The 27,491-nt window shown below is 43.0% G+C and overlaps 1 long non-coding RNA gene across 1 annotated transcript; it reads right to left on the bottom strand.

The window, feature by feature from the left end:
• Window positions 1-27,319, bottom strand: LOC113836651. Its single transcript, XR_003487050.2, has 3 exons — window positions 27,072-27,319; window positions 21,001-21,067; window positions 1-1,572 (listed from the first exon to the last, which is right to left on the bottom strand). It is a non-coding gene; the product is annotated as an uncharacterized LOC113836651 (long non-coding RNA).
• Between the last annotated feature and the right edge of the window lie 172 nt (window positions 27,320-27,491).

Raw genomic sequence — 27,491 nt, 5'->3', positions numbered from 1 at the left:
TCAACAGCTGGAGTGTGGGGGAGGCTGGGGAAGGGACATGCAACCATGACATATAGCCAGAAGAAAACATTACAGAGGAACATGGCATTGAACAACTCACATTTGCTGAACACTTGTTCCACATCAGACACATCCTTCCAAGGGACCACAGTCCTCCTAAGAACTCTAAGACAAAGGTCCAAGTTCTCCCCACCTCACAGGGGCGAATACTGAGGCACAGGGAGGTTAGGCAAGTTGCTCCAGGTTACCCAAGATGCAATGGAAAGGGCCAGGTTTAAGCTCTATCCATCTGGCTCCAGTTTGCAGTACCCCATGCTGCTGAATAGCCCCAGGTGCTACACAGCTCAAGTCAGAAGATGGGTCAGGAGCTGAAGGCATTCTTGTCCTTCCCAAGTTAAAATGAATTAGTTAGAGCTGGGGTGTTACTCAGTGGAAGAGACTTAACATAGCAAGTATAAGGCCCAGGTTCTATTCCAAAACCACATAAGTGTGAAATAGTGAGATGAAATAATATGGGGAAAGACTAAGACTGTCAGGCATCAATATTAAGTGTTTGCCTGTTTGCTCCATTCCTCTGAGTAATGAATCCGGCAGCTAAGAGGCATCAGTGCTGAGATGTGGACACAAATAAATATAACCCAAGAGCAGACACTTCCCAACTCCACTGCACATACTCATGTCTGTATATTGTGTATAAAATGTTCAAGTTCAGTGCACAGAATATTAGTGTCTCAGTGAAGAACTCACACTGCTTCCACCCCTCACAACACCCAGCAGAAGAATCACTCTGTGACTAAGCATCTCATCCTTTGACCTTGGTGAGTGACTTTCTTCTTGTAACCTCAGAAGAGAGGAAATGAGATCCTAGATCCATTCCTCTAACCTTCTACCAGTTTGTTGCTTGGAAATGCTTGCTTGCTTCTATTTGCTGGATTCCACACTTCTCAATCCTTTCTTCTCTGCATGGCTTCCCCTTTCTGTCTACTGACTTCGGCTGGCACTTGCTGACCTATGTGAACCTGCAGAAAGACCATTAGAGAAGAGAGGGAGGCCCATGCTCAAGCCAGCCCCCTTTGCTATCTCTGTGGCCTGAGACAAGCTCTTTCACCCCTCTCCTCTCACCTATGGTCTACACCATCTAAATTGTCCCAGAGAGGAAGTAGCCACAGCTCTGAACATATGTGATACACTAATTCCTCCCTAGCTAGCTCAGTAAATGTGTGGTGGACTTTGAAAATTTGGGCCTGGAAGGGGACAAAGAGGGATCTTATAGACCTGCGATTAACTAGCCTCCTGCCTAGAAAAGAAGATAAGGGGTAGCCTGGGACAAGGGTCACACAAAAGGGCAGGGAGAGTGTCCTGAGGACTGATAGGAAGAAGAAACCCTTGCCATGGGAATGCCTTAAGTTATATAGACAGGACTAGAAGTAGCTTCTCCCCTCCCTGCCTCCTATTCCCAATCCCACATCACCTACCAGAGGTCAGAAAAGTATTTTTCTAGATCAGATCCAAACGTTCCCCAAATCCTTTGTAAAACAGGGCAGAAGATGATGAATGTAGGTTTGGTCCCACCTGAGGACAAGAAACAGACATGCAGGTACGCCCTGTGGATCACTGCTATAACGCCCCAAAGCCTCTGGCCCTTTGTCTCCCAAACACAACTAACAATACTTCCTACCTTCAAAGCTTTTATGAAGGTTGAAAAAACTATGCAAATAAAGGACATGTGGATTGTATATAATAAGGACCAGCTTTTAATATTTATTCTCTCTTTTAAAATTTTAGATTTATTATTAGTGAGTAGAGGCAGTGTAGGTATGTGCACGCCACAGCTCCTGTGTGGAAGTCAAAGAACAATTGTTGGACTTGGTTCTTCCACTAAGGATCCAATTAAAATAATCAGGCTTACACAACAAACACTTTTACCTGCTCAACCATTTTACCTACCTTGTTCCTCTCCTTCCCCCTCCATAGGGGTGTGTGTGTGTGTGTGTGTGTGTGTGTGTGTGTGTGTGTGTGTGTGTGTGTGTGTGTGATTCTTCTAAGACAAGCTATTTTGGCTGCTCCATTTCAGAACACTGAAACGGGAAGCACTTGACAATTATATTTCAACCATTCCACAGAAAAAAACTGCCAGCAACGTGTGTGTTCTAAATAAATGGGGGAAAGCCAGCTATGATAGAGCCAACCTCCTTGCATCTAATGTACAGCCAGCATCCACCTTACTTGATCTCAAGCTCATGGTGCATAATGGGTTCCAGTTAGGCAGACACTATGAATGCTTGTGGGCAGTACACATCAGAGGAGATGAGAAGTTTGGGCACCAAAGACATTGAGACAGAAGGAATAAGTGCTAGTGTTGTGTAGCACAGGGGATGGCTGCGCCTCACAATGATCCATTATCTATTTTATGAATAACTAGTGGAGAGGAGCTCAAAGGCTCCAAACAAAATAATGATGGAAAGGGAAACAGAAACTCCTTGATTTCATCAGTCTACATTGTATACATGTATTGAAATATCATGCCACAACCCACAATCAAGTGCAACTATGTCAACTAAAATTATTTTAACTGGTCTTTAGAAAGTAGGACTACAACTGCCAGCAGGCCAGCACACTAGAGGATAGGCTCAGAGATGCACAAAGCATACATGCACAGAGGCGCTGGGGGGCTCATTCATGCTGTCAGCCCATGCATATGCATGAAGTAACTGTTCAGTGACCAATCCAGAGGCAGCTTCTGAGCAGAAAAGGACCGAACATTGGATCAGGGAAGCGACCAGAAACCTTATTAAAACCCACATTCTGCCTCTTTCGTCTCTTTGAAGCTTGGTTCCTTTATTTGTAAAAGTGAGGGTAATATAACTAGAGTGGTTGGAAATGTTAAATTACAATATCGAAAAGAATGGCCTGAGACAATGCTTGAAAAGTAGTAAGGGCTTAATAAATGCCACAAATTTAACAAATCCTTTTTGGTGTTCTACAATATGTCAGCCTTGTGTCAGATTCTGGGCATATGGAGACAAATAAAACATGTCATTATGTGTGTGGGGGGGTTCCATAGTTTAATTGGACACACTCATCCGTCTCTATCTATGATTCCTGAATCTATGAATTCAATCCAATGCCAAGAACAAAATCATTACCAAACATGTATAGACACTTTCTTATTTTTACTTCCTAAATAATACAGTGCAATCACTATGTATGCAATATTTATACTACATTATGTACTGTTGGTAATTTAGAAGTGACTTAATTTTCCCATATATCTAGACATATACGGGAAAATATATGAGGTTATATGTAGGTACTGCATCACTTTATGTAAGGGGCTACAAAATGTATAATAGATCTTGGTATGGTGGTGCTCAGTACATGCCATCAACTCTCCCAAAGATACTAAAGAATGCCACATGTTTATTTGTGCATATGAAATGAAAACAAACAAGTCAGTGAAGATAAGCCAGTTGTGAGGACATAAAGGAGTTGGCAATCCTCTTAGGCTATTTTAGGCATTGAACAGAATAGCCATAGAGACAGCTTAAATTCAAGACACAATTCAGCTTGAGTGGGTTAATATGGAGAGGCACAGAAGGCAATGTCAGACATCCAAGTTTGCCAGAAAATAATATAGGCATACCTTGGCTACCTTTCTACATAATCCAAAATCAGACAATTATCACTGGGTTTCCAAACTTAGGGTTTGCCTGAAAAGTTTTCAGTCTCAAAGTAACAATAGCTTTCCTGAATACCACAATTCCCGAGACCTCCCTTTGCTTGTTCAGACCCTTACAGTTTCAACTCTGTCTTCCTGCTCTATGCCTCAGGAGGCTGTTCCTTCTCACATAGCTCCTGATGAGGAAACAGGATTGGGAAGTCTGAGGAGATAGGGATGGTGGCTGAGGCATTTACACCCCATCTTCTCTCTTAGAAGGCCACACTGTGTTGTGTGAGACCCTCTGCCAAAAGCCATACTTCTTGCCAGGTGGCTGCCTCCAGGGTGCTCTCTATCTGTATATCCAAAGGCCCAGGGGAGGTGACAACACAGGGCTGTGACCAGCCCCAGGGAATTGTACTCTGTCTCATGGGTCCCCCTCACCTTTGTAAATAGCTCCTTTATTAAACTTTCCTCACATCTCACTTAATTTGAACGATGCCATCTGTTTCCTCTGGGCCACTGACTGACACCTCTGGGTACCTAGCCTGGAGGCTGCTGTGCTTTGTGCATGCTTTTCTGGACCAGTGGAAAACAAGGCTGGACATTTGGCCATAACAAGATTGTGTTTTCAAATCTTCTTCACACATCCCACTTGCAGTTCAGCTGGGGCTGACCATGGGAGTTGTTTTTCTTCCCAATTCTTAGGAAAAGATCTCCCCGGTATATTCTGGGAACAAGTCTCTCAGAGGTATGTATGGGGACAGAATTCACACAGACCATAGACACTATACACGTGGTGTCTCTCAGTTCTCCATAGAATCCTGTGTGCCAAAGCTCCCAGTGGAACACCAAGGACACAGGAAGGAGTTTGGGCCCTTTCTGGTTCCATGATTGGCTTGACTTCAGTTCTCAGAGACTCCATAGATATTGCTCTACATGCCTGCTCTGCTCTGTAGCCACCTTGTTTCTACATCTGCAATGTGTAGACATGTAATTCACAATTTTAATCTCTCAATAGTGCCAAGTACCTCAGACCATGGAGAAGAAAGCAGCCATTGGCACAGTAAGCATCTGACTAGCCACTTACTAACTTAAAGTTTGAACCAGTTTCTTAATGGTTAACGCCTCAGTTTCCTAGTGTGTAAAATGCATATATTATCTGCCCTTAAGTTTGCCAAGAGGAATCAATGAGTAAAGCAGTGAAACTCCTATGCGAATGCATTATAATTATACCCACTGTCCTAGTCAATCCTTACCACCGTCCTAGAAGCCTGTGAGATTGCCACAACTTTGCAAGTCTTTCTGACTGTGAGGCTTGGTCTGTTGCTATGGCCATGAGGATATGTTATGTGACAGAATTCAAGCATCAGAGTGTAATAAATACATTAGCAATGGCTGCTGTGCATTGGATCATTTCTATGCACCAGGAACCATGATAAGCATGTCATATGTGGTATCCTGACTTCAGGTCAAAATGATACTACAGCCTATTTTCAACCCTATTTTCCATGAGAACCTGAGAACCCAAGGCTTAAGTTACATGCATAAGACCTTGCATAGAAAGGGCCGCCAAAGCCGGACAGTGGTGGCACATGCCTTTAATCCCAGCACTTGGGAAGCAGAGGCAAATGGATCTCTGTGAATTCAAGGCCAGCCTGGTCTACAGAATGAGTTCCAGGACAGGCTCTAAAGCTACAGAGAGTCCTTGTCTCAAAAAGGAAAGGAAGAAAGGAAGAAAGAAAGAAAGAAAGAAGGAAGGAAGGAAGGAAGGAAGGAAGGAAGGAAGGAAGGAAGGAAGGAAGGAAGGGAGAAAAGGAAAGAACCGACCTCCAGTGGGATTGAAGGCTAGTCTCCTAACTCATGCTTCCATGTTATTGACCACCAGGAAAAGACAGACGCCATCAGGTTCTCCACCAGGGATCCCCTGAAACCCTGTCTGCAGTGTAAACAGTATCCTACCATAAACCAGACTGGCTTTCTGCGCCAGCAGCGAGAAGGAAAGCTTAGTGCTGAGGCTGACAAATACAGCATCTGATGTAATCTACTCCATTATGGAATGTGCAATGGCTCACATTAAACAAAGACAGAGAAATAGCAGGAAGATGGGGGTGCCTAGAGCTTTGCCAGCTGAAAGGTGGCACTTAACATCACCAAAGCTGATCACAGCAGCCACCAAATGGGAAGCCTAAGAAGACCCTAATGCTCCAGGCTACTATGATCCTGGCCTGCAGAGCAAGAAAGGGCACTCTAAAAAGGTCCCAGTCAGCCCAGCTGTACAAGGCAGTGTCCCTGTCTCAAAGGAGCCCATCTAGGAGACAACAGCTGTAGCGTAGTCACCCTTTTCTAGCAGTTCTGTTCATCCTGCCTCTGTCTGAGCTTGTAGCATGCAGAAGAACTGGGAGAGTCCCCATTTCCCCTACAAGAAGGTTTGCTCACTATTCTAGTTTTCTTTCTGAGGCTGTGATAAGCCATTCTAACAAGAAGCAACTCAAAAGGATGGACTTACGACACTTCCAGGTCATAGTCCATCAATCATTGGAGGAAGTCAAGGCAGAAAACATGGAGGAATACTGCTTGCTGGCTCACTTACCAGCTTATGCTTAGCTAGTTAGACTTCTAAGACAGTCAAGGGTCACTTGCCCAGGAAATGGCACCTTCCACAGTGACCTGGATTCATTGACAACCACTGCCTATTAAGACAATCTCTTACAGACATGCCCAAAGACCAACTTGATAAAGAAAACTGCTTGACTGAAAGTCCTTTCTCAAGTGATTCTAGGCTGTGTCAAGTTGACATTTAATGCTAAGTAGGGCACTCAGATGGAGGGGGTGAAAAGTAATGGGGAAACATATGATGTGACTTAATTGGTTACAATAAGGAACAATGGTGGGTCAAACCTAGTATAGAAGATACTGAGATGAGGCTAATAAAGTAGGGACCTTCCCAGGACAGAACACCAATTGGACCTTGAGGCAAACAGCTATCATGATGGAGGGGCTAAAGCTTTGCTAGAACCAGCTCAACTATGCATTGAAACCTTCTGGTCTAGGGGACTTCCAGGACATGCAGTCTGGATCCCACATCTGGCTCATCCCTAGGAGCTGGCCTTTAGCTAGGGTCATGTGACTGTCCCACTCCCCACATGATGATGGGATCAGGAAAAGAGATCAACCAACTCAAGATAGACCAACCATAATCTCACTGGAAGTTACAGCTCAAAACAACCAGAATTTCTCCCTGTTTTTTCTTTTTTTTTCTTTAAAATTTTACACATGCTTTGTATACTACTATAGCCCAAGGGCTCAAAATAAAGCTTGACACTAGCAGGTGCTCAGTGTTTGTTTTGCCCCAATATAGTCAATTTGTCTCCCTAGAGAGAGCCGAATTTCCTTTAACCCAGGAGCTGGAACACCCAGCAGAGGGACAGAGGAGGAGCATGAGTAAGGAGAGGGATGGAGGACATGACAAGCTTCCAAACCTCCTTAAGCTAGAATGCATGGGCCTCCATATTTAAAACCAAGTCATTGCAATAACAATAGCAATGTTTTCCTGAAATCCTTCCTCAAAAGGACTAAAGAGAATCCTATGAACACTTGAAGTATTTTTAGCTGAGTGTACTTGGAGGCCCTGGGGACAACTTTAGTGTTTCCCCAGATACCTTGTCTGACCTGCCACCAGAGGCAGGCAGGGTAGCACACTGCCTGCTCCAGAGCCTGACAGTCTGCTTCCAATCCTGGTCCATCCCAGTCACCCAGCGGCGAGAGGCAGCTGATGGTTAACTCCTCCTTCCTAATCAAGACAGGCTGTAGCTGCACCCTCCACCTCCATGAATGATTCTGAAAATATAAAGCACTTTGTATAAGTCAATACTGGGTAATGCGAAGACACTGGATGAGAAGGACTTATTTTGGCTCCCACTTTGAAGGTATTCATGGTGTACCTTATATCTCTTGCTCCTGATTGAGAATACAGACTGATCCATCTCAGGTAATAACAATAATAAAAGGTCTGTGGTCACTTTAAGTCAGAGACACTGCCTCAGTTCGTTGTGTAATTCTTTCTTCTTCCTGCTTGGGTTGTTGCCAGCAAGAACCTGTGGATCTAGCATTTCTGCTCTTCTACTAGCTTGGGGACTTAGTTTCTGGTCCCTCCAGGAATCATGTGGGGGTAAGGAAGGAAGTTAAGTGGGTGGGAAAGCTCTTAATTGGTTGGTACTGTCAAAGGTTAGCTTTGTCCTTTCAGAGGCTGGCAGGTGCTTTCAGCTGACATTCTCCTGGCTGGGTGATCTACAGGGTTCCTGGAGGCAACCTTCCCTGGCCACCCATGACACCAGCTCTGTTAATGCAGGCAAGCTTCTTATTTGACCAGCTCTTTTCATTCCCCAGCATGGCCTCTCCATTTAGGCACTCCCTCCTAGACAAGGTACCTTCCTCCAAGATCCAAGGCTGGCATTTATATTGCTGCTCTAAATATGATGTTCTGTCCCATCTTTGCTTTCCTGGCCTCTGGCCTAACAATGTGGGTCATGCCCCTACTTCTATGGTGCCACCAGCCACTGTGGCTTCTATAAGCAGGAAAAAAACTCAACCCTACCTTACGCCCCAGCTTCAGGCCACAAAACTATCTGAGACCTTCATGGACCAGGACTGAGAACAAAATAATGCACTTTCCCACAGTAGTCTTCACATACTCATCCCTAATCATCAATACTCCAGTTCTTACACTCAAACGAGAACAAGCTTTGAGAAGTGGGTTGCTGGTTTTTATACTACAGTTTTGAAAATTCTGTACTTGACTGGCCTTCCTCATCTGGCCTGTGGAGTGCAGCAACTATTAGAATCTGGTGCCTCTGTGGAAGCTTTGATTGAAAACTCCTGTTACATTCATTTTTTAAAAAATGTGTGGCAGGTGTGATGCCCCAGGTTCAATCCCCAGCATTAAAAATAAGAAAAATATCAGCATGCACAGCTAAGCTGGAGAAGCTGAGGCAGGAAGATTACCTTATAATAATGTTAAAGGCTGACCTGGGCAACAGAGTAAAACCTCACAGCCACTCTGCTGAGATAAGGGGGAGAGACTTTGTGGTCCAGCTCATCTGTAAACATACAGCTGTGAACTTGGGTCACATTTGCCCCCACGTCTCCTGGCTACTTTCCATTGCTACATATGGTCCTGAAATGAGGACAGACAGGCCCCCATAGCCTTACTTTGTGGGGTCTGGCATGTGACCCCAGACCTCCTATGGGTCCAGGGGCACTATTGAGTCAGACGGTGTCCCAGGAGGTCTTCCTGGAAAGGCAACAGCAAGTGAGATGCAGAGGAAGATGTCAGTGAAGTGAAGGCAGTTTGCTCCAGACTGGAACTGGATCCAGACAACTGGCAAGGGAAAGCAGTTCTTCCTTTGCCACACATCCCTTCTCAGCCACCCACCCTGGCACACACTTGTAAACCAGGGCTGCAAAGGCTCAATAATAAAACTAACATGGGCAAAGAGCAAGAGTGTGCACCCTTTTTTCTGAACCCTAACCCCACATAATTCAGACTACTTACACACAATGTTCATGTGTTTTAGCATTTTCATAGGGAAGACTGACAGTCTTGGGCCAAAATTTGTGGAGCAGATGGAAAGGGAAGGTATGTATAAAGATAGCTTGGTAGCCTATGACCACTTCCACAGTGGGTGAAAAGACAGCAGCCCCTCCTTTTTCCTCCCTGTCATGTCACCAATACCTTCCAGTATGCATTCCTAGGCTAGCTAACTACAGCACCATGAGATAATCAACCTCCCCCCACTTTCCAGAGGCTCCAATTCCAGTGAGAAAAGCAAACATGCAAATCCAGGATAATAGAGCAAGGACCAATATGGTCTAGAGCCACACAGTCATCCAATGAACCACAGTGATCTCGTAAGGATGATAGAGTGCTTGAAAGGATTCTTGGTGTCTAGTGATATCATGGGTCAAATGCAGCAGACATAGTGTGTGTGCCTGTGGTGCTGTGGGTATAAACAGCCTCACTTTCGGGAATACCAGTGAGCAGTGCATTTAGTTATGGACAGTCCATAATTCTTGGTTGCATACTGGTTTATGTATTTACTGTACTATTCACTTGTCATTGTTGTAGGGTGTGTTCTGATGCTTATAAAACAAGTCTTTGCTATAAAAGTGGGCTGCTTCCCAGCAGCAACCCCACATGCTTCGTATTTGTCTCAAGGCATCAAGAGACCACACCAAGAACTTGACCTAGACTTACAGACACAGTTCCCAGAATATTTGCATCTCTGCTGTGGGGACAGAGCTGGGAGGAGCCAGATGAGCTCTGAGGTGATCTTCCAGATGTTTCTTGACTGGTACTGATTGATCAGGCTAAAGACTGCCTGCCCATCTAAATGGATTCCAGCTCAGTGCTGATAGAAGCAGTTTCATGGAAGACTGATGCTTTTGTTCAGTCATGACCAAAGTACTCATTTGGCAGACATGCTGAACGGGAGCTGCCCTTGCTAGGGAACCTGCAAAGGCAGCGAAGGAGAGGATATCTACTAGGGGAATGCTCAGAACCTCTTTGTTTTTAATCTCTTACAGCTGAATGCAGCCAGGAGATGTCAGTTGAATTTACAAAAGAATATAAAACAAGTTAATGAAAGAAGTGGAGGAAGTGTGATAGAGACTGTTCTCAGGCTGAACAGCAACACTAAAGTAATAGCATAGCTTCAGTCAACTGCAGTGTATAGTGTGCCAAGAACTTCCACAGGCTGTTGTTCCATCCTGCTTGCCATGGCAAGAACAATGGCCAAGATCAGAGAGATGAAGCTACAGGAATGCCTAGAATAATCTCTGCCACACATTCTTCCGTAGGAATTTGTCTCACCCAGAGAAAAAAATAATCAGCTTGTACAGCCAGGCCTGTGTGACCCTAAATATCTTCTCTTAGCCCATATTCCCAGAGTGCAGTAGGTGAATTGGGCACAGAAAGAAAGCTATAAGAGAGTATTTTGGTTTATGTGTGTATAATTTGCAATGTAGCATCCTAGATGCAAATCTACTACTTCATTTGGGGTTTAAAGAAACAATAATGAATTTGGGTCAGCTGTGGGAATCAATCAAGCCTTACTATACTATGCAAACCTAATACAAAAGATAGGACCCTTTGAGAGGTGTAGCAAGCTTTGTTGTCAGACTTTCTTGGGCCACCAGCCCACAAATAATGACATGGGGACTTATTATTAATCATGAAAGCTTTGGCTTGGGCTTGTTTCCAACTAGCTCTTATAACTTAATTAACCTATATTTTTAAATCTACATTCTGCCATGTGGCTTGTTACCTCATCTCCGTACTGCATATCTGCTTCCCATGTCTCACTGATGAATCTGCCTTTCTTCGGCCCAGAGTCTTCTCTCTGCCTGGAAGTCCCACCTATTCTCTCCTGACTAGCTACTCACCATTCAGCTGTTTATTACACCAGTCACAGCAACACATCTTCACACAGTGTAAACAAATATTCCACAACTTTGATAATACACAAAGCAGTCTAAGGTATCTATGGATGGTCACAAACCCAGTAAGGTGCAATCCTGTTGTGTGTAGCCAGTTGGTCTGTGGGTCAAAGGGTCTTGGCAGCAATCTTGGAGCACTGGTGCCCTGGGGTCTTATGATTCTTAGTGGCCAAAAACATCCAAATTTTATCTAAACTCTAGTATTTTTATTTCCAGCCCTGAGAACATAGGAAAACTTAATAAACTGTGCCCTAGTTTTGTAGATGCCCCTAACAGGTTCTCCGCTATCCTGGTATTTCTGTAATTAACCTTCAGACCCCATAAATGAAGGATCTACAACAGCCTAGGAGTTCTGAGGGTGGGACCTTCACCCTGACAATCTGTACCTCACAGCTCAGCCAAACAAAACAGCCACTGCTGGTGCGTCTCTACGAAGTGCACCAGCCCCACATGGCACCAAAATAACATTCAAATATGACCTTGAACAGAGAACAAAAAAGGAAAGCAAACTGGGTTGCTAGCTACTTCATGTGTTCCTCTCAAAGACATTTGATTGATCTTTTCCTTCAAATGGCTGATCTGCTGCGGACTTGTAAAAAACCAGATTTGTGTGCATTCATTACGCCTCTAACTTGGAAGCATATTCTCATTCTAATTATTTTTTAACTAACTAATCAGCATGCCTCATTCATAAATCAGGATTTATCAGTATAGTACATGAGAGGAGAGAACATATTATTATTTTAATTTGGTTAATATGAAAAAATTGTACTGTATATATAATGGCCTGCTTTTGCTAAGTAGCGGCAGCTGGAAAGAGCAGTGGCTGCTAGTGAGGGCACTGGCTTCCAGTCCCAGCAGCTCAGCACACTTAGTTTGCACCCTGACCTTTCAGTACACATGCATTCCCTCAAAAGCTAAAGCCCCTGTTAGTTCTACATATAGAACAGTTACCCCTGCTCTGGTGGTGTGAGGTGTAGGGAGAGATGGAAGTGAGAAAAGGTCTCCTTTCCTCTCCTACCTGCTCATTTCCCTCCCCTCTCTCCTTCCCATCCCTTACCTCCAGATACTGGCAAGAACAAAGTCCGAGGGAATGTAGCTCAATGGCAGAGCACATACTTAGCATGCCTGCTGTTCCTAGCACCAAAAACAAGAAAGGGGCTGGCTGAAGAACTTATTTAAGAGAGGATATGAGTTCCATTTCCAACACCCACATCTGGTGGCCCACTTTCATCTGAAGCTCCAGCCACAGGGATATATGACACCTCTGCCTTCATGGGCATCTGCATTCACATGTACATACCTACACACACACACACACACACACACACACAAAATTAAAAATAAATCTTGAGCAGGACATGGTAGCCCAAGGCTTTAATTCCAACTTTTGGGAGACAAAGGCAGGTAGATCTGAGTTCAAGGACAGCCAGGGCTACATAGAGAAACCTTGTCTTGAAAAAAACAAATATATATATATATATATATATATATATATATATATATATATACATATGTGTATGTATATGTATATGTATATGTATTTCAATTACATTAATAAGGGATTTTACATTAATCTACTAATTATTCATACCCTGTTGTGCCTGGTCATCACCACAGTCCATCTGCTATGCAAATAATTTCCCTATTCTAAAGTCCTCCTATAGGATTTCTTTCACATATGTATTCTCTCACACAGTCTGATTGAAGACCAAGCCAGAACTCAGGGTAATCCAGTCTAAAAAGCCAGGATCATCTCTCTAGACCCTCTATACACAATGTCTAGTTTAGAACTGGAGTCTGTGTGGCTCCCTAGCCAAGTCAGGAGAACTGCTTTGGCCTCACCTAGAAGTGCATTATAGGGTGTGGTGGCCAGTAGGCATCCTTGGTGGCCTTTCTGTGACACACTGGAGCCAGGCCCAGTCACTTTCTGTCCAGCCCTGGAGCTAGACTGCTGAGGTCTCCACCCTGGGGACATCCTGATGTGGTACATTCTAGAGAGGCCTTGCTTTTGTGTTTTAAAAGAGGACATCTCTTTTAAAATTTTTCACTGAGAAGCTCTTTTTGAATTATGGAATGCATGCTCATTGGAGAGATTCAGAAAGGACAGAAAACTATCTTCTTAAAGTCTGGGGAATAAACAAGGCTGGGCATGGTTGTGCACACCCTTAATTCCAGCACTGGGGAGGCAGAGGCAGACAGATCTCTCTGAGTCCAAGGCCAGCCTGGTCTACATAGTGAGTTTTAGGACAGTCAGAGCTATGTAGAGAGAACCTGTCTCAAAAAAGAAAAAAAAAAAAAAGTCTGTAATTCCACTACCAGGAACACATGAACACTCACCTTCAAAGTAGCTGCTTCCTGTCCCCTGTGCAGTGGCAGAACAGGTCTGCTCAGCAGGAGGGGAAGCCTGGACTTCCTCCATCTCTGAGGCTAAGAGGGATTTAGGTGTATATGTATCACAGTCAGAGTCACGAGATAAACTGCAAGACTATGTCTGCGACTGTGATAGAATCCAGACTACCCCTTAAGTGCATTGTATAGATGCACTTAAGAGACCATGTCAAAGTCTAAATAAATACAAGGCCTGGTCAAATGGTTCTGCTGGCACCCCCTCACCCCCCCCCACTCCAGCCCTGTATATGAACTGTTGCATTTATCTCATATCTAAGAGCACACTATCTTCATGTTTTTTTATGTTTTAATTTTATTTTGTGGACCAACTCACAAGTTGGTAAAAATTCTTCTAAAGCAAGAGTTTAATGGCTACCCAGCATTCCACCATATCAACTTACCATTTAAACTCTCATCCATTATTAGACAATTTAGATGATTCTGTCCCCGTCTGTCATTGTAAATAATACTGCATTGAACATCTTCTTGTGAATATCACAGTAAATAAATAGGGCTATCTTGTTTGGAATGATTCCTAAAAGGAAAATTACTGGGCCATAGGAACATTTTCTGAATATCATGTTTCATACTGTTATATTTGTTTCCAAAGAGATGGCACTGAGCTACCATGGAAATTTGGGTATTTTCATTATTTTAACTAATCTTTAATTACGCAAGTGAAACACAATCTTTTTGCAAAAATATTTTAAAAGACTTAAATATCTTTTAATGGCCTCTTCCAATGTCTGAAGCCTGTAGAGCTTAACAGTTTGTAGTTATAAAAGGCCTCCAGTGATGTACTGGTTCCATTATCTGCATCTCTTACAAACTGTGTGTCTGTGAACTAATCAAACAATTGCCTCTGTAACTACAGACATTCAGCACTTCTATATAGGGACAGCCTCCACAAGGGCAGCCTTCACACCGGCGGCCTCTACAAACGGAGAAGGCACATGTATCTTGGTTCACACCTTTAGCTCTGGGCCTTGGGGGTGTTTGCAGTGATACAGATATCACTCGCTCCTACCTTTCCATACTTTTCCACAGGATAGACACCAATCTCCTTAGCTATTCCCTACCTGTATAGATCTGAAGCATCCTAGCCTAGTTTTTGAGTCATTCATGGGATGTGCACACTTTCAATTTCAATAGATTCTGTCGAATTGTACAGGGTGTTTAAAACTACTTTTATTGACCATTTAGGTACAATTATCAAGGCTGTAATCGAAGTGTCCTGTCCTTTAGGTTGCCACCGAAAGGTCACATTTTATTCATCAGCTCTCCATCCCTGTCTGTGCAGTCCCACTGTGGTCCCTGACCTGCAGTGTGCAGTGAATGAATATGGGTTAGGTGCTCTCCATCCTCTCAGGGCCCCACTGGACACCTGAATCCTTTCAGCATCTGCCAAACCCCTGCTCATCTTTCCAGACAGCACTCAAATGTCCATTATTGGAAGCCTTCCTTGGAGATGAGGCTTAGAAAGACAGCTAAGCTCCAATATCCCCATGGCACCCCTATTCCTGGGCTCTTCTTACTGCAATTGGAATGTGGTTAACTCTATCTTAATAGTTATCCAGATAGTTTGGGCTTTAATGGTGCATCACAATTTGAGAGTTACCTTAAAAATGTAGATGGCTGAAAACGGTGTGTGTGTGTGTTTGTGTGTGTGTGTTGAAAGGAAGGAACCAAGCACATACTGCTGTCTTGATAGACAACACAAAAGGACTACAAAAATGAAATAGCCAATAGTTGACTCTCAATGGTGATCATAAAAATAATGAATAAATCAGTAAGTCAGGATCTCCAAATTGCACACAAAAGTTGAACAACATTCATCCCTTTGGAAAGCATTTATAACATTCTTAGTTCACTATTTCTTCAGGAACTCTATAAGATTTTAATATGATTTATCTTTTAAAATACACCACAAAGAATGAGACAGAAATCTGTCTAAGTAGTTGGAATATGGAGAATTAACTGTCTTAAATTTCTAGCGAGGGTGTCAACCCTGAAAAGAAATGGATGAGGAGAAGGATCTAGGAATAAATAGAGCAAACATCAACAAAAGTTGCTGCTGTGGAGCTGGGGTGGTGTGTGACCTGCGTATATTTACATTTCTAAGCATCCCAGTTTATTCTGCCATGTGCATACTTTTAAATCAGAAAAATAGAAATGGCCAAAACATTTTTCAGACATCAAGTTTCTAAGAAGAAAAAATTAGATACTGTTACATGTATGTAACAAAAGAAAATAGTTCCTAAATATCTTACTCCCCAAGTCCCTCTCTCAGATTAGATAGTCACTCATTCAGTATGGGGCAGAGGGTATGTTGGTAAACACACCAGGTACAACTCCTACTTTCACAAGCTTCCAGTGCAGTAAGAGCTAGCAGTTCAAATACCAGACAGGTGGAGAGCAATGGGAAAGGAGGGAAACCCCCCAACAGGGCAACTCACTAGCTGCTAACATCTGAACATTTGGGAAAAGATGCTAATGGAAGCCCCTCTCTCACATGTTCAAACAGTTACCCCAATATGCGAAAATACTGCTTCCAAGAAGACTCCAAACATTAAAATCCATGGGTGTTCAAGTTCTTTATGTAAAATGGCATGGTATTTGCATACAAACTACACAATCATCTATGATGTGTTTTATCACCTCTAAAGTATTAACATAATATAAATTTTGTGTAAGTAGTCTGACAAAATATAATCCAGACAGTACTACATGAAAATCTACCCTTGTTCAGTGAAGTTTCAGCTTTTTCCAAATATTTTTCACCAGCACTGATTGAACCCACAGATAAGGAAGGCAGCCAGCTTCCATGTATCAAGTGGGAGATCTCTGTAGAAGGAAATTATGTATTTTTATTCATATGCTGCTTGACCACTGTCCAATTTTGAAAATGGTATTCTTCAACTCTTTAATAGTATGTGAGCCTGTAAGTAAATGATAGCAGGCTTCTATGTCTGAACATATGCTCAAACTTCATGCAACCTTTGCTGACCATAGGGATTCCATGTACTTGGAATTTGATGTGTCCCCAGGAGCCAGCAAGGAGAGGCCTGACGTATGGATCTGCATACTGTCTTCTCTGCTGCTAGGTTCGACCACGTTCGCCTTCCTCCTTCCCTGACCTGCCATATTAACCTAGGCACAAAGTTCTCATTGCATTACACATACTCTGTTGTCATTATCTCTAGCACACAGCTGCCGCTTCAAGAATTATCAGCATGTCTCCAGGACCTACTAAAGAGCCTGTCAGATGTAGACACCCGATAGATTTTGTTTGTCTCCAGGCATATTCATTGGTGTTTGGCATTCTGTAATGACACATATGTCCCCAATCAAAAAACTAATAATAATCATAGTTGGTACACTGTTCCAGCCTACAAGCTACCCTAAGAGCTTGGCATGGCTCACCTCATTTTAACCCTCTAGAAAACTTCCTAGGCATTCATGTCATCGGTTTCCAGGTGCAGAAACTGGGATCAGAGAGACAAAAAGACAGTCACAGAAGTCACTCAGCTGGTGACAAAGATGGGACTTGAACTATTTCCCAATTAAAACATCTGTTTTCTTACCCAGTAACCTAGTGCCTCCTAAAATGCCCCAGTTAGACAGTTCATGAGGGACAGTTTCTTGCTTTGATTACAACATCTGTTGGACTCAATATGCATTTAATTCAGCATGTATTAGAAATAAGTTAATGACAGCATAATATATATGGCATTGCATGGCATCCTGATCTTTTAAAATTAGTATCAGTGACATAAAATTCTCTAGCTTAAGGCCGGGTGGTGGTGGCTCACGCCTTTAATCCCAGCACTCAGGAGGCAGAGGTAGGTGGATCTCTGTGAGTTCGAGACCAGTCTGGTCTACAAGAGCTAGTTCCAGGACAGCCTCCAAAGCCACAGAGAAACCCTGTCTCGAAAAAAAATATTCTCTAGCTTATTTACTTAAGTTCTAAAACTTATTTCCATTTGAAAATAATGTTGGATAAGAGGCAGTAGAATGATACAATGTAAATTATGTGTATAATTTTTAAAGGTGTATAAATAAATAATAAAATAAATAAACTTCCTCAAAACAACCACATATGGATTTAAAAGAAACACACACAGCAGAACCTGGAAAAGCTGTTGCTGCTATTGATGCATAACATACTGCCATTATTGGTCTTTTTATATATATACATATATAATTTGAATTTTTGGAAACTTTAGCTGTGCTGTCAACTTTGGAAAAAAGTATCCCAGTTTACCGTGTTGAGTTGGCATTGTACAAAAATTAACAGCCATATTGGTCTAGAAATGTTGAACTTAATTTTTTTCCATTTGTACAGGGGTAACACACTGTATTAAATATGTAAGGTCTTAAAAAAAAAAAGAAGGGATTTTGAGAGCCCATCCCATGTGATGCTCTCTTGGCCTGGACACATGGGGAAGGGCCTAGGCCTGGCCCAGAATGATGTGGTAGACTTTGGGGAGCCCCTTTTGAGGGCTTTACCCTGCCTGGGGAATGGAGGGGGAAGGCTAGGGGCAGGTGGGATGTTGGGAGGGAGGAGAGGGACAAGGAGAAGGAGAAGGGATTGACATGTGAAGCAAGCTTGTTCCTAATTTGAACTAATAAAATAAACACACACACACACACACACACACACACACACACACATGCATTTACATACACACATACATACAAACATGCACACACACACTCATGCATGAAAACCAGGAAACTAAATTTTAAATTGTCACCATGCACTTATAGGTTATAGAACATCACCTAAGATTTTAACTGTATCTCAGCTATTGTCAAATAAGATTCCATATAGTATCTAAATTTCTGCATTTGAAGCATGTTTCTTCCTTTTTTCTTTCTAATTTTGGAACTTAAGAAGCTGAATAGATTAAAAATTACCTTTAAATAAAAAATGAGCTAGAGTCTCTGAGCTCTCCTCTGCTCATTTTAACTCTCAGCAAATGGTGAATTACTACACCTCTGGACATAGTGGTTTCTAACTACCAGGCTGCCAGCAGCACAGAGTGTGACCATAATGCTACCTATTTCCCTCGCTAAAATATTTATGGAGTTATTAGACTTTACACCGGCTGCTGAATGTGAAGGTGCTTCAGTGGGGGCTGGGTCATTTGAAGACGCCCATTACTGAGACTTAACTACATTAGAGACTGGAACATCCTCTTATAGGTGATAGTGCTCATTAACATTAGACAATTTCTGTCTCTGCACTTGTTCTGAGATGGTGATCACATTATGTGCACGTAGGCATGTGAGTGGGCATGCACTGGCTGGTGGCTTCTAAGCAACCCACTTCATCACGGAGCAGTTTAACATGGAGGGCGTGTCAATAGAGCTTAATGCAGCTGCAGCATTGCGCCTAAAGTAATTTGGCCAAGTGAAGCAATTATTATGTATAATGCGTTTTACACAAGGTTGAGATGGCTTACTGTTTATAAAGTAACTCTCTGGGATTTATAATGACTGACCTGCTATGAAATCCACAGCAGAGCAGAAGTTTTATGTTAGCAGGAACTTCACATATGCTACTAGGGCACTGCCGTGTCCCCCTCCCTGCAAAACCCACTGAACAATAAAGTGAGGAGTACTGTTTGTAAAATGCTTCAAGTTTTTTCCGTTTTCCTTTTTTCTAAATTCAACCTAATATTTGGATTTACTTGTGATTTGTATAAAAGAAAGGGGGAAAAAAAAACACCTTAATTCCAAAAATACTCATTGAAGGCCTGCCATGGGTTGGTACAAAGAGAGTCCCTGAGCTTTAGAGGCAGCCATTGCTGGTGGGAGTTAAACAGCTGATTACACAACAGTAGACTACATGCTGAATGTGGATGCTGACCTCAGAGGAGGTACCACATCTGCTAGTGACCAAAAAAGGGCATCTAGGAAAGGACCCTTTATGAGAAGGCCCCGGACAAACAAAGCAGGTGCTCTTGGTAAATGGGCACAGATGCAAAGCTGTACAGTGATGGCAGTGGGCACGGGACACACCTGTTCTCTCAGGGCTTCTCCTATTCCTCTGTCTGCAGAAGCTTACTGTTTCAGCTTGAGGCTGGATCCTCTCATTGAAGGGAAAGTAGGTCCAGATCCAGGTAATTGACTCAGCTCCCACAAAAAAGCCTAACAGTAGGTTGTTAAGGGTATGGTGGATCATTGAAAAAGACCCTCCAGTGTGAGGAGAAATTAGACTCTTTGTAGCCCTATTTCTTATTTCTGAAAGGCACTGCATGACACCTAGGCCTGGGAACAGGGATCGACATTTTGAGACCTCAAAGAAAGCCAAGAACATCCAGAGATGCCAACTGGAACCCCTGATATCACTGGCTGGCCAGAATCAGCAAACACTCACATAGCCTTCAGGTGTGACAGAAATCTCTTCAAATGGTGTTGAGTGCTATTATCCATGTATTTTGTCCCTTGAAGCAAATGGCACTTATGGCTGAGAGTTCAGTATGTGGATACAAGTTTTTCAGGGTGCTGGGCAGGAGAGGGTTGGCAAGCACCAAGTTGATGGGCCCTTTTGCCATGTCCTAAGAGTTTGTCATTGCTTTCAAACAATGGTGAGGTGACTATGGTAGGACAAGGCAAGGCACTGAATCACACAATGAGAAACTTAGTTCTTCGACATTGTTTTCCAGTACTTCCCATTTCAGAAAGAGTATTTTTCACAGTTTAGACTAGAAAGTCTTCTAGACCCTTCCCCACCTTATTAATTCTTGCTTCAAACAGATGATCTCAAACCCATAGCCTTTGACATACATACAGGATCTAGGAGAAAGTCAATACTATTCTTTTGTTTCCATTGTTATACTTCTGAGATTCATCCTTTGGCTATAATGAGTGATACTAAGTGTTTATATCTTTGTTTCTTTGAACATATACTTAAGTTTTTTAAAAATAAATCAAGAAACAAAAAAATATCAAGTAAGGTAAATGGTGATTCCAGAATGAAAACCACCAAGGTTTGATCAGAGTCGAGCACATAAGATACTTGCTGAAAACATTTCAGTCAGGGAGTAATATAATTAGACTCCCCATAAAGATTTTGTGAGCAAAGCTAGGCATTAAACCTGAAGATTGCTTTGGCTAAATAAACAAACAAACAAACAAACAAACAAGGTGAGGCATGGTCAGACTTGAACCAAAGGAGGAGAGAAGAAAATGAATGGCAAGGAAAGAAAAAGGAGAAAAACTCAAGAACAAAGAACACAGAGCTTGAGATGACTTCTAAGGTTGGCTTAGGTGACTAAAGAATGAATCATAAGTGAGCTGGGGTAGAAGTGAAGGAGGGTGATGGGTGTAATTGGCTACATGAGTCTACATGGCCCGTGGTAAGCCCAGAAAAGAACATCTCTGAGACTACAGTTCTCAAAGTGTATTCATCAAATCAGAATTGTTAACATCACCTGGAAACTTACTGCTGTAGCTTGACTCTCTCTCCCATGTCTTCCAGCAGCAAGTGTCCATGGACTGAAACTTTTGCAACTGCAAGCCCAAATAAACACATGATTTGGCATGTATTTGTTACATTAATGGGAAACTAACAACACATACTGAATCAATGTCTAGTCTAGCAGTTCTCTAGGTAGTTCCAATACATGATAAAACCTGAGGGTCACAGGGCCCAGGAGAGACTATGTAGTCACAATAATTGTGAAAAACCAACTGTATTATTTTATAAAAGGCCTTTTGTTGGGTCTCAGTTTCCTCAACTATGAAATGAGTGGCTATAGGACTTCTAGCAAGTTACTAAACCTTGCTGCTTCTGAAAGCCCAACCCTTAATTACCCACCTTGCTTGAATTTTATATACATGGGTACTTTGTCAACACATACATCCACACACTAGAAGAGGGCATAAGGCAGTTGGTTGCCTTGTGGGTGTTGAGAATTGAACTCAGAACCTTCAGAAGAGCAGTGAGAGCTCATAACCACTGAGCCATCTCCCCAAACCTCAGAGCCTGACTTTTAACAGAGTACCCAGGAACACCAACAAAGTCCATGTTTTCTGGCTCCTTTTATAGAAGGTGTGGCCATGTGGCCTATTGTGGTCAATGGGAGAATGGACTTGATGCCTATGTCTTCTGAAAAGTCTCCTCAAAGAGAAGGCTTGGGTCTCTCTTCATCCCTTTCTCTGTCCTCAAGTCTGTAATACAGATCACACATCTTGGCCTTAAGGAGGAAGGCACACTTTGAGACGAGAAGAGCAATGAATGGGGAAACCTGGGTTCCTGATGAGTTCTGAAAACCACTCCCTGCGCCAGCTCTGTTTTAGTCCCCAAACTGTTTTATGTAAGAAAGGGGAAGTATTATTTTAGCAATTCTTAGTTTGATTTCTCTGTGTTCTTACATCATCACAAAGAAATCTCTTCTACTTTGCAATGTTATAAAAAGATGGTATGAAGAAAATGCAAGATAAGCCAGTCTTTAAGCCCAACACTCAGGAGGCAGAGACAGGCAGATCTCTGTGAGTCTGAGGCCAGACTGGTCTACAGAGTGAGTTCTGTATAGCAGTGGGGCTATACAGAGAAACCCTGACTCAAAAACAAACATAAAAAGCAAGAATCCCTGTATCTTGGGGTCCAGCCTTGGAATCTGTATTTGATGAGCTCCCATGGGCTAATGTTTGTTAGTAACATGTTCAAAGAACAAGAGAGCAAGAAATTTGGACATGAAAGAAAAGAATTATTTTAGTCACACTTTCCCATAGATAGCACTTAAAAAAAAAAAGAATAAAACTCAGAATTGACATTCTCTTTGTAAAATAAATTCTGTTCATGAGGAAATCATTATACCAGTTTTACCAGTATTTGTAATCCCTGACTCCCAGCTCTCTGTCCTCTGGACAGAGCCAGCTTGCCAGCATGCTCTGCAAAGCTCTTATTTTTCCTGGCAGTGCAGGTAAAATTCTACAGTCCAGCCACAGGGTGTGAGACAGCAGCTACTTGGCAGGACAGCCGTGATTTTGATGCAAGAAGCAAAGTGTATCTACTCAAGCGGTAAGAGGTGATCTAGATATCTCTGCAGCCTATCCACATAGGGAGCTGGAGCTCTGAGAGAATTCAAGGGCGGTAGTTTGAATGGAATTGGCCCCCATAGTCTCATAGGAAATAGCTCTTTGATGGCTTTGTTGGAGTGGGCATGGTCTTGTTGAAGGAAGTGTGTCACTGTGGGGGGTAGGCTTTGAGGTTTCCTAGGCTCAGAATACTGTCCAGTGTCTCAGTCAACTTCTTGTTGCCTGCAAGATGTAGGACTCTTAGCTACTACCCCAGCACCACATCTGCCTGCATACTGCCATGCTCCCTGCCATGACGACAATAGACTGAACCTCTGAAACTGTAAGCAAGCCACCCCAATTAAATGTTTTCATTTATAAGAGTTGCCATTGTCATGGTGTGTCTTCACAGCAATAAAAACCCAAAGACACCAAATTATCCTGTGTGATGCATGTCAGTTTGAAAAGGGCAAGCCCTACTCTTGCTCACCTATGTCTTTGCAGGATGAGGTATTTCAAGAGAAACATGTCCACATGCTAGGACTCATCTTTCCAAACCAGTTTTTTAGGAAGGATGCATTGGAGGAGCTGGTTGTTCCCTCCCAAACAGTTTGTTAACTAGCACTCTGTGCTAGCATGCTATGGGAAGATGGGAGGAAAATTCAGAGACTTGCACACATTGCTGAACACCAAGCAAGAGAAGAAAAAGACAACTGAGCAATTAGTCATTAAAAATAGTGTGTTCTAAGTAAACATACACCATTTTCCAACATTGGGTCTTAGTGAAGAGCAGAAGTGGAATTTGAGAAAGATCTGTTCTGGGGATTGGTTCTATCTCTTTCCAGCTCACCTTATGGTAGCAAGTTGCAGGCACTCCTAGAAATGAGGCTATTTCAAGAGTTACCCCACCCTCCTTTCTCTCTGCTTTCACAGAAGTTGCCTTTAACTTTGTAATTTTTGCATTCATTAAAAAGTAATTTTGGCATTTTATTAGAAAGCTCATTAATGTTGCTAGCCAAGTAGCTGTTGAGTATTAATTTCCTGTGTGGTCCGACAATATACCTGTCTAGACTTACCTTCTTACTAAAACCAATAAGGACACCGAGTCCTTCGATTCAATTAGAAATCTCCTGGCCTGCGGACTCTAAAAGATCAACTGCTTTAAATATTTCCGAATGTGTGAATATAAGCTTATGTCATTGATGGTGGCTTTTTCTGTAGGAGTGCCTTATTTTATAATATGTCCTAGTGTTTTATAGAAAGGAAAGGTAGCAAAGCCTATATACTGTACAACCCTTGTGGGTCTCATACTAGTCTATGGTACCTTATGGATTACATAGTACAATATAAACAGCCTTAGGTGTAGGCTGTGATTGCTAAAGTCATTAGACAGGCTTCTAGATAGCTTGGGTGTGGGCTATTTGGAAATGGCTGGCAATGTATGTTTCAAAGCACTGGTGAGGACATTAGAGCTCTAGTGGGCCAGTGTTCACCCTGTGTGATTATGTGGTGAGATTTATGTCATCTGCCAAGATTCAGAAGAGGCTAGTGAAGCAGACATTAACACTGCTTCCTGGAAAGCCCTCCTAGAGAGGGCTGGGCAGCAGCTAGGAGGATATAGGCATTCTCTAGCCTACAGCTTCTGTGAGGGTGTGTCTGTATTCTAGACAGGAAGAGAGCTTTGTAAAATTTATTTTTGAACCTGGTAGCACCTTAATGTATGGGCAAAGTATGCTTTCCCTGAAACCTGCAAGCTTCCTGGTGAGCACAGTCCATGGAAGGGACTCCTACCTCCAGCAGAGTGTTCCAGCCAGCTCTTATTTGCAACTGTAGATCCCTTTAAAGATCCCAAATGGAGCTGCTGAATTGTTGCCATGGTTACCAGAGGACAGTTTCTGAGGCCACAATGTTTTCAAGAAGGGTAGTCCTGGGTTGAATAACCTGGGTTTCTGAGTATGCAACAGATTTAAGAGAATGGTTTCTTCTTCCATCTTGCTTCCTCACAGTGCCTAACCACAAACTGACCCTTGATGACTCAGATGTCCCCAGTGATCATCCTAATCAGCCCAGACCAAACCTTAAATGATCAGACTGATCTAGGTGTAGAAACACTGACTGTGGATCTTGGCCTGACTCCACCTGCAAACCAAGAGAGGTTCCTAGGCACTTGGTTCATGCAACTTCTTCTACATAAAATATTCAGCTTAAGTAACTCCCTGAACTCAATATGCTAATAAGTAACCAACATCTTGAGCACTGAATATGGGCACAGCACTTATACAGACCCCAGACTTCATGTAACTCATTAACCTAGCAAGAGGTTGGAGAATGCTGTCCACATTTTATCTATGGGGAAGGAAGAACTTGTAGTGGTGATGCCTAAGGCTGCACAAGGAGTAAGTAGCAGAGCTGAGATTCAAACTCAGGTTCTAAGGGCAGACAAGTTTACTCTAAGCCACAATTCCCATTTTAGATACTGAGAAGAACTGATAGCTCCAAGAGACCCATAACCACCTCCTGGACATAGAACATGCATCTATTCATTAAGTAAACATGTCCTGAGTCTGTTCTGAGCCAGATCCTCTACTGGTCACTGGCAACATATAAAGACAAATCTCACACGGTCTCTGCCCATAAGAAACTAACCTACTGATAGCTAGTAGAAATTTTAAAAGAGGAATCTAAAAGACTTTAGTGAGGTGACGTTATGGAAATCATTCTGGAAGAAACAGTACCTAGCTGAGTCAGTCTCAGGGTGTGTGTGTGACAGGGGGCAGAAGTGGGTAACAACAGAGTAAGATCCAGCAATACCTATGCTCAAAGAACTCCCAGAACTACAGAGATAACTATGATACATATACAGGGAAGGAAAATAAAACCCCCGAATGAGGGTCCACATAGGTAAGCCATATAAAAGTGTTGGACAGCCAGGCAGTAGTGGCATATGCCTTTAAACGCAGCACTTAGGAGGCAGTGGCAGGTGAATCTCTGTGAGTTCAAGGCTAGCCTAGTCTACAGAGTGAGTTCCAGCACAGGCTCCAAAGCTACACAGAGAAACCCTGTCTTGAAAACAAACAAACAAACAAAAAAAGGGTTGGGAGAACTGAGAGAATGGTTGTAGAAGGTAGGTCAGGATGAGCGGCTAAAGTGGACTAAAAGATGATGATTGAGATAGGGTCTCACTCTATAATCCTGGCTGGCCTAGAACTCACACAAATCCACTGCCATTGCCTCCCAGGTGATGGGATTAAAAGCATGTGCCACCACACTGGATCAATACTATTTTAATTTTTTATTTTTGTTAGAATTATCTAGGGTTCTACTCTAGTTTCATTCTTTCTTCAGTTTTCATTTCCCAATGAAAGAAAACTATTTACTCAATGAACATCTAAAGCTTATGCTGAGGACAACATATTACTTCAGGCCCCAGGGAAGTGCACAATAGTAGGACTATGCAAAGACAATGACACAAGGTCCTTGACTAGGCAGCAACCAACCAATATGGTAAAACATTGAGAAGTGTGCTCCAAACCAAATGGCATAAGGAACTAAATTATTGATTCAGATTTGAAAGTAGGAGCTGTCAGGAAAGATTTCATTATTGCTGGTTTATCCATGTATGTTTCCATTCAAGATTCATTCCCTGGTGCTTCCCATCTTCAATGTCAACTCTTTAGAGCAGTGGTTCTCAACCTTCCAGATGTTGCAACCCTTTAAAACAGTTCTTCATGTTGTGGTGACACCCCACCATCAAATTATTTTCGTTGCTACTTCAAAACTGTAATTTTACTACTGTTATGAAATGTAAATATCTGTGTTTTCTGATAAATCTTAGGCGACCCCTGTGAAAGGGTCATTCGAAACCCCCAAAGAGGTCGCGACCCACAGATTAAGAACCACTGCTTTAGATCAAGCACCAGTTTAGAGACATAAGCTAACAATGTATTATACAAGCAAAAGCTGTATCCATGTACAGGTGCATGGTCTGTAAAAAAAGAATTCAGAAGGCAGAGTAGGTAGTTTGGGGACTGACTCCTCTGAAGAAATAAAGAGTTTGCCAAGTGGAGACCATAAGGGCATGGAAGAAGACAGAGATTACTGCCCACAAGACGAGAGAAGGCTTGAACTACGAAGTTTAGTCTTTAATCCCTAGATAACGGACAGCCATTTAAAAAGATATAAGCATAGCAGGACTATGACTGGATCTTCATTTTTAGAAATAACCTTCCTTTACTCTTGGAAGGTGGGATAGAAAGCCAAGAGGTGGTGGCTCAACCAAAGACGCCTGCAGCATCTGCATCTCAAAGGAAGGATGGGAGAGTAGACCGTGGGGGGGTGGAGGAATGGAGACTGAAGGGAATCCCTTCGGAGATGCACATTCTGGATAAGGACTACGCAGCTCCAGGCACAGCACAGCTGCCTGGAAAACCCGCCTCCCTTTCCATCCCTCTGGGGAGGAGCTCGGGACAGAGCACGTGATTCCTGGGGCACCCACCTTTACTCAGGGCAGGCCTCTCGTTTATTCTCGGTTTCATGGGTTGCCACTTCGACCCCCAACCATTCGGCTCAGTATTTCAGTGTGCAAGGAGCCCATTCTCTTTCGAACGTCTCTCTATGGGCTTCCTGAGAAGCCTACTTTGGAAACATAAACCTCGAAGGACTCTTTGCCCACAAAAAAGATGGCGGTACACTGCTTTCACTGACTGCGCTGACCCAGCTCCGGCGCCGGCCTGGCTGGGCGAGGCGCAGGCGGAAGGGGCGGCTCTGAGATGACCGGAGACCTTCCTGGGAGGGGCTCTGAGCATGGGAGGCGTGGCCCAATCGGAATCGTAGCGTCGGATTGGTCTTCCGAATGCTGGGCGGGGCCTCCGCAACACCCTGCCCCTCCCTCGTAGAACCGGAAGTGTCTCTCGGT

The sequence above is a fragment of the Cricetulus griseus genome, chromosome 7 (assembly GCF_003668045.3).
Source record: "Cricetulus griseus strain 17A/GY chromosome 7, alternate assembly CriGri-PICRH-1.0, whole genome shotgun sequence".
Lineage (NCBI taxonomy): Eukaryota > Metazoa > Chordata > Mammalia > Rodentia > Cricetidae > Cricetulus > Cricetulus griseus.
This window is presented reverse-complemented; position numbering and strand designations above follow the sequence as displayed.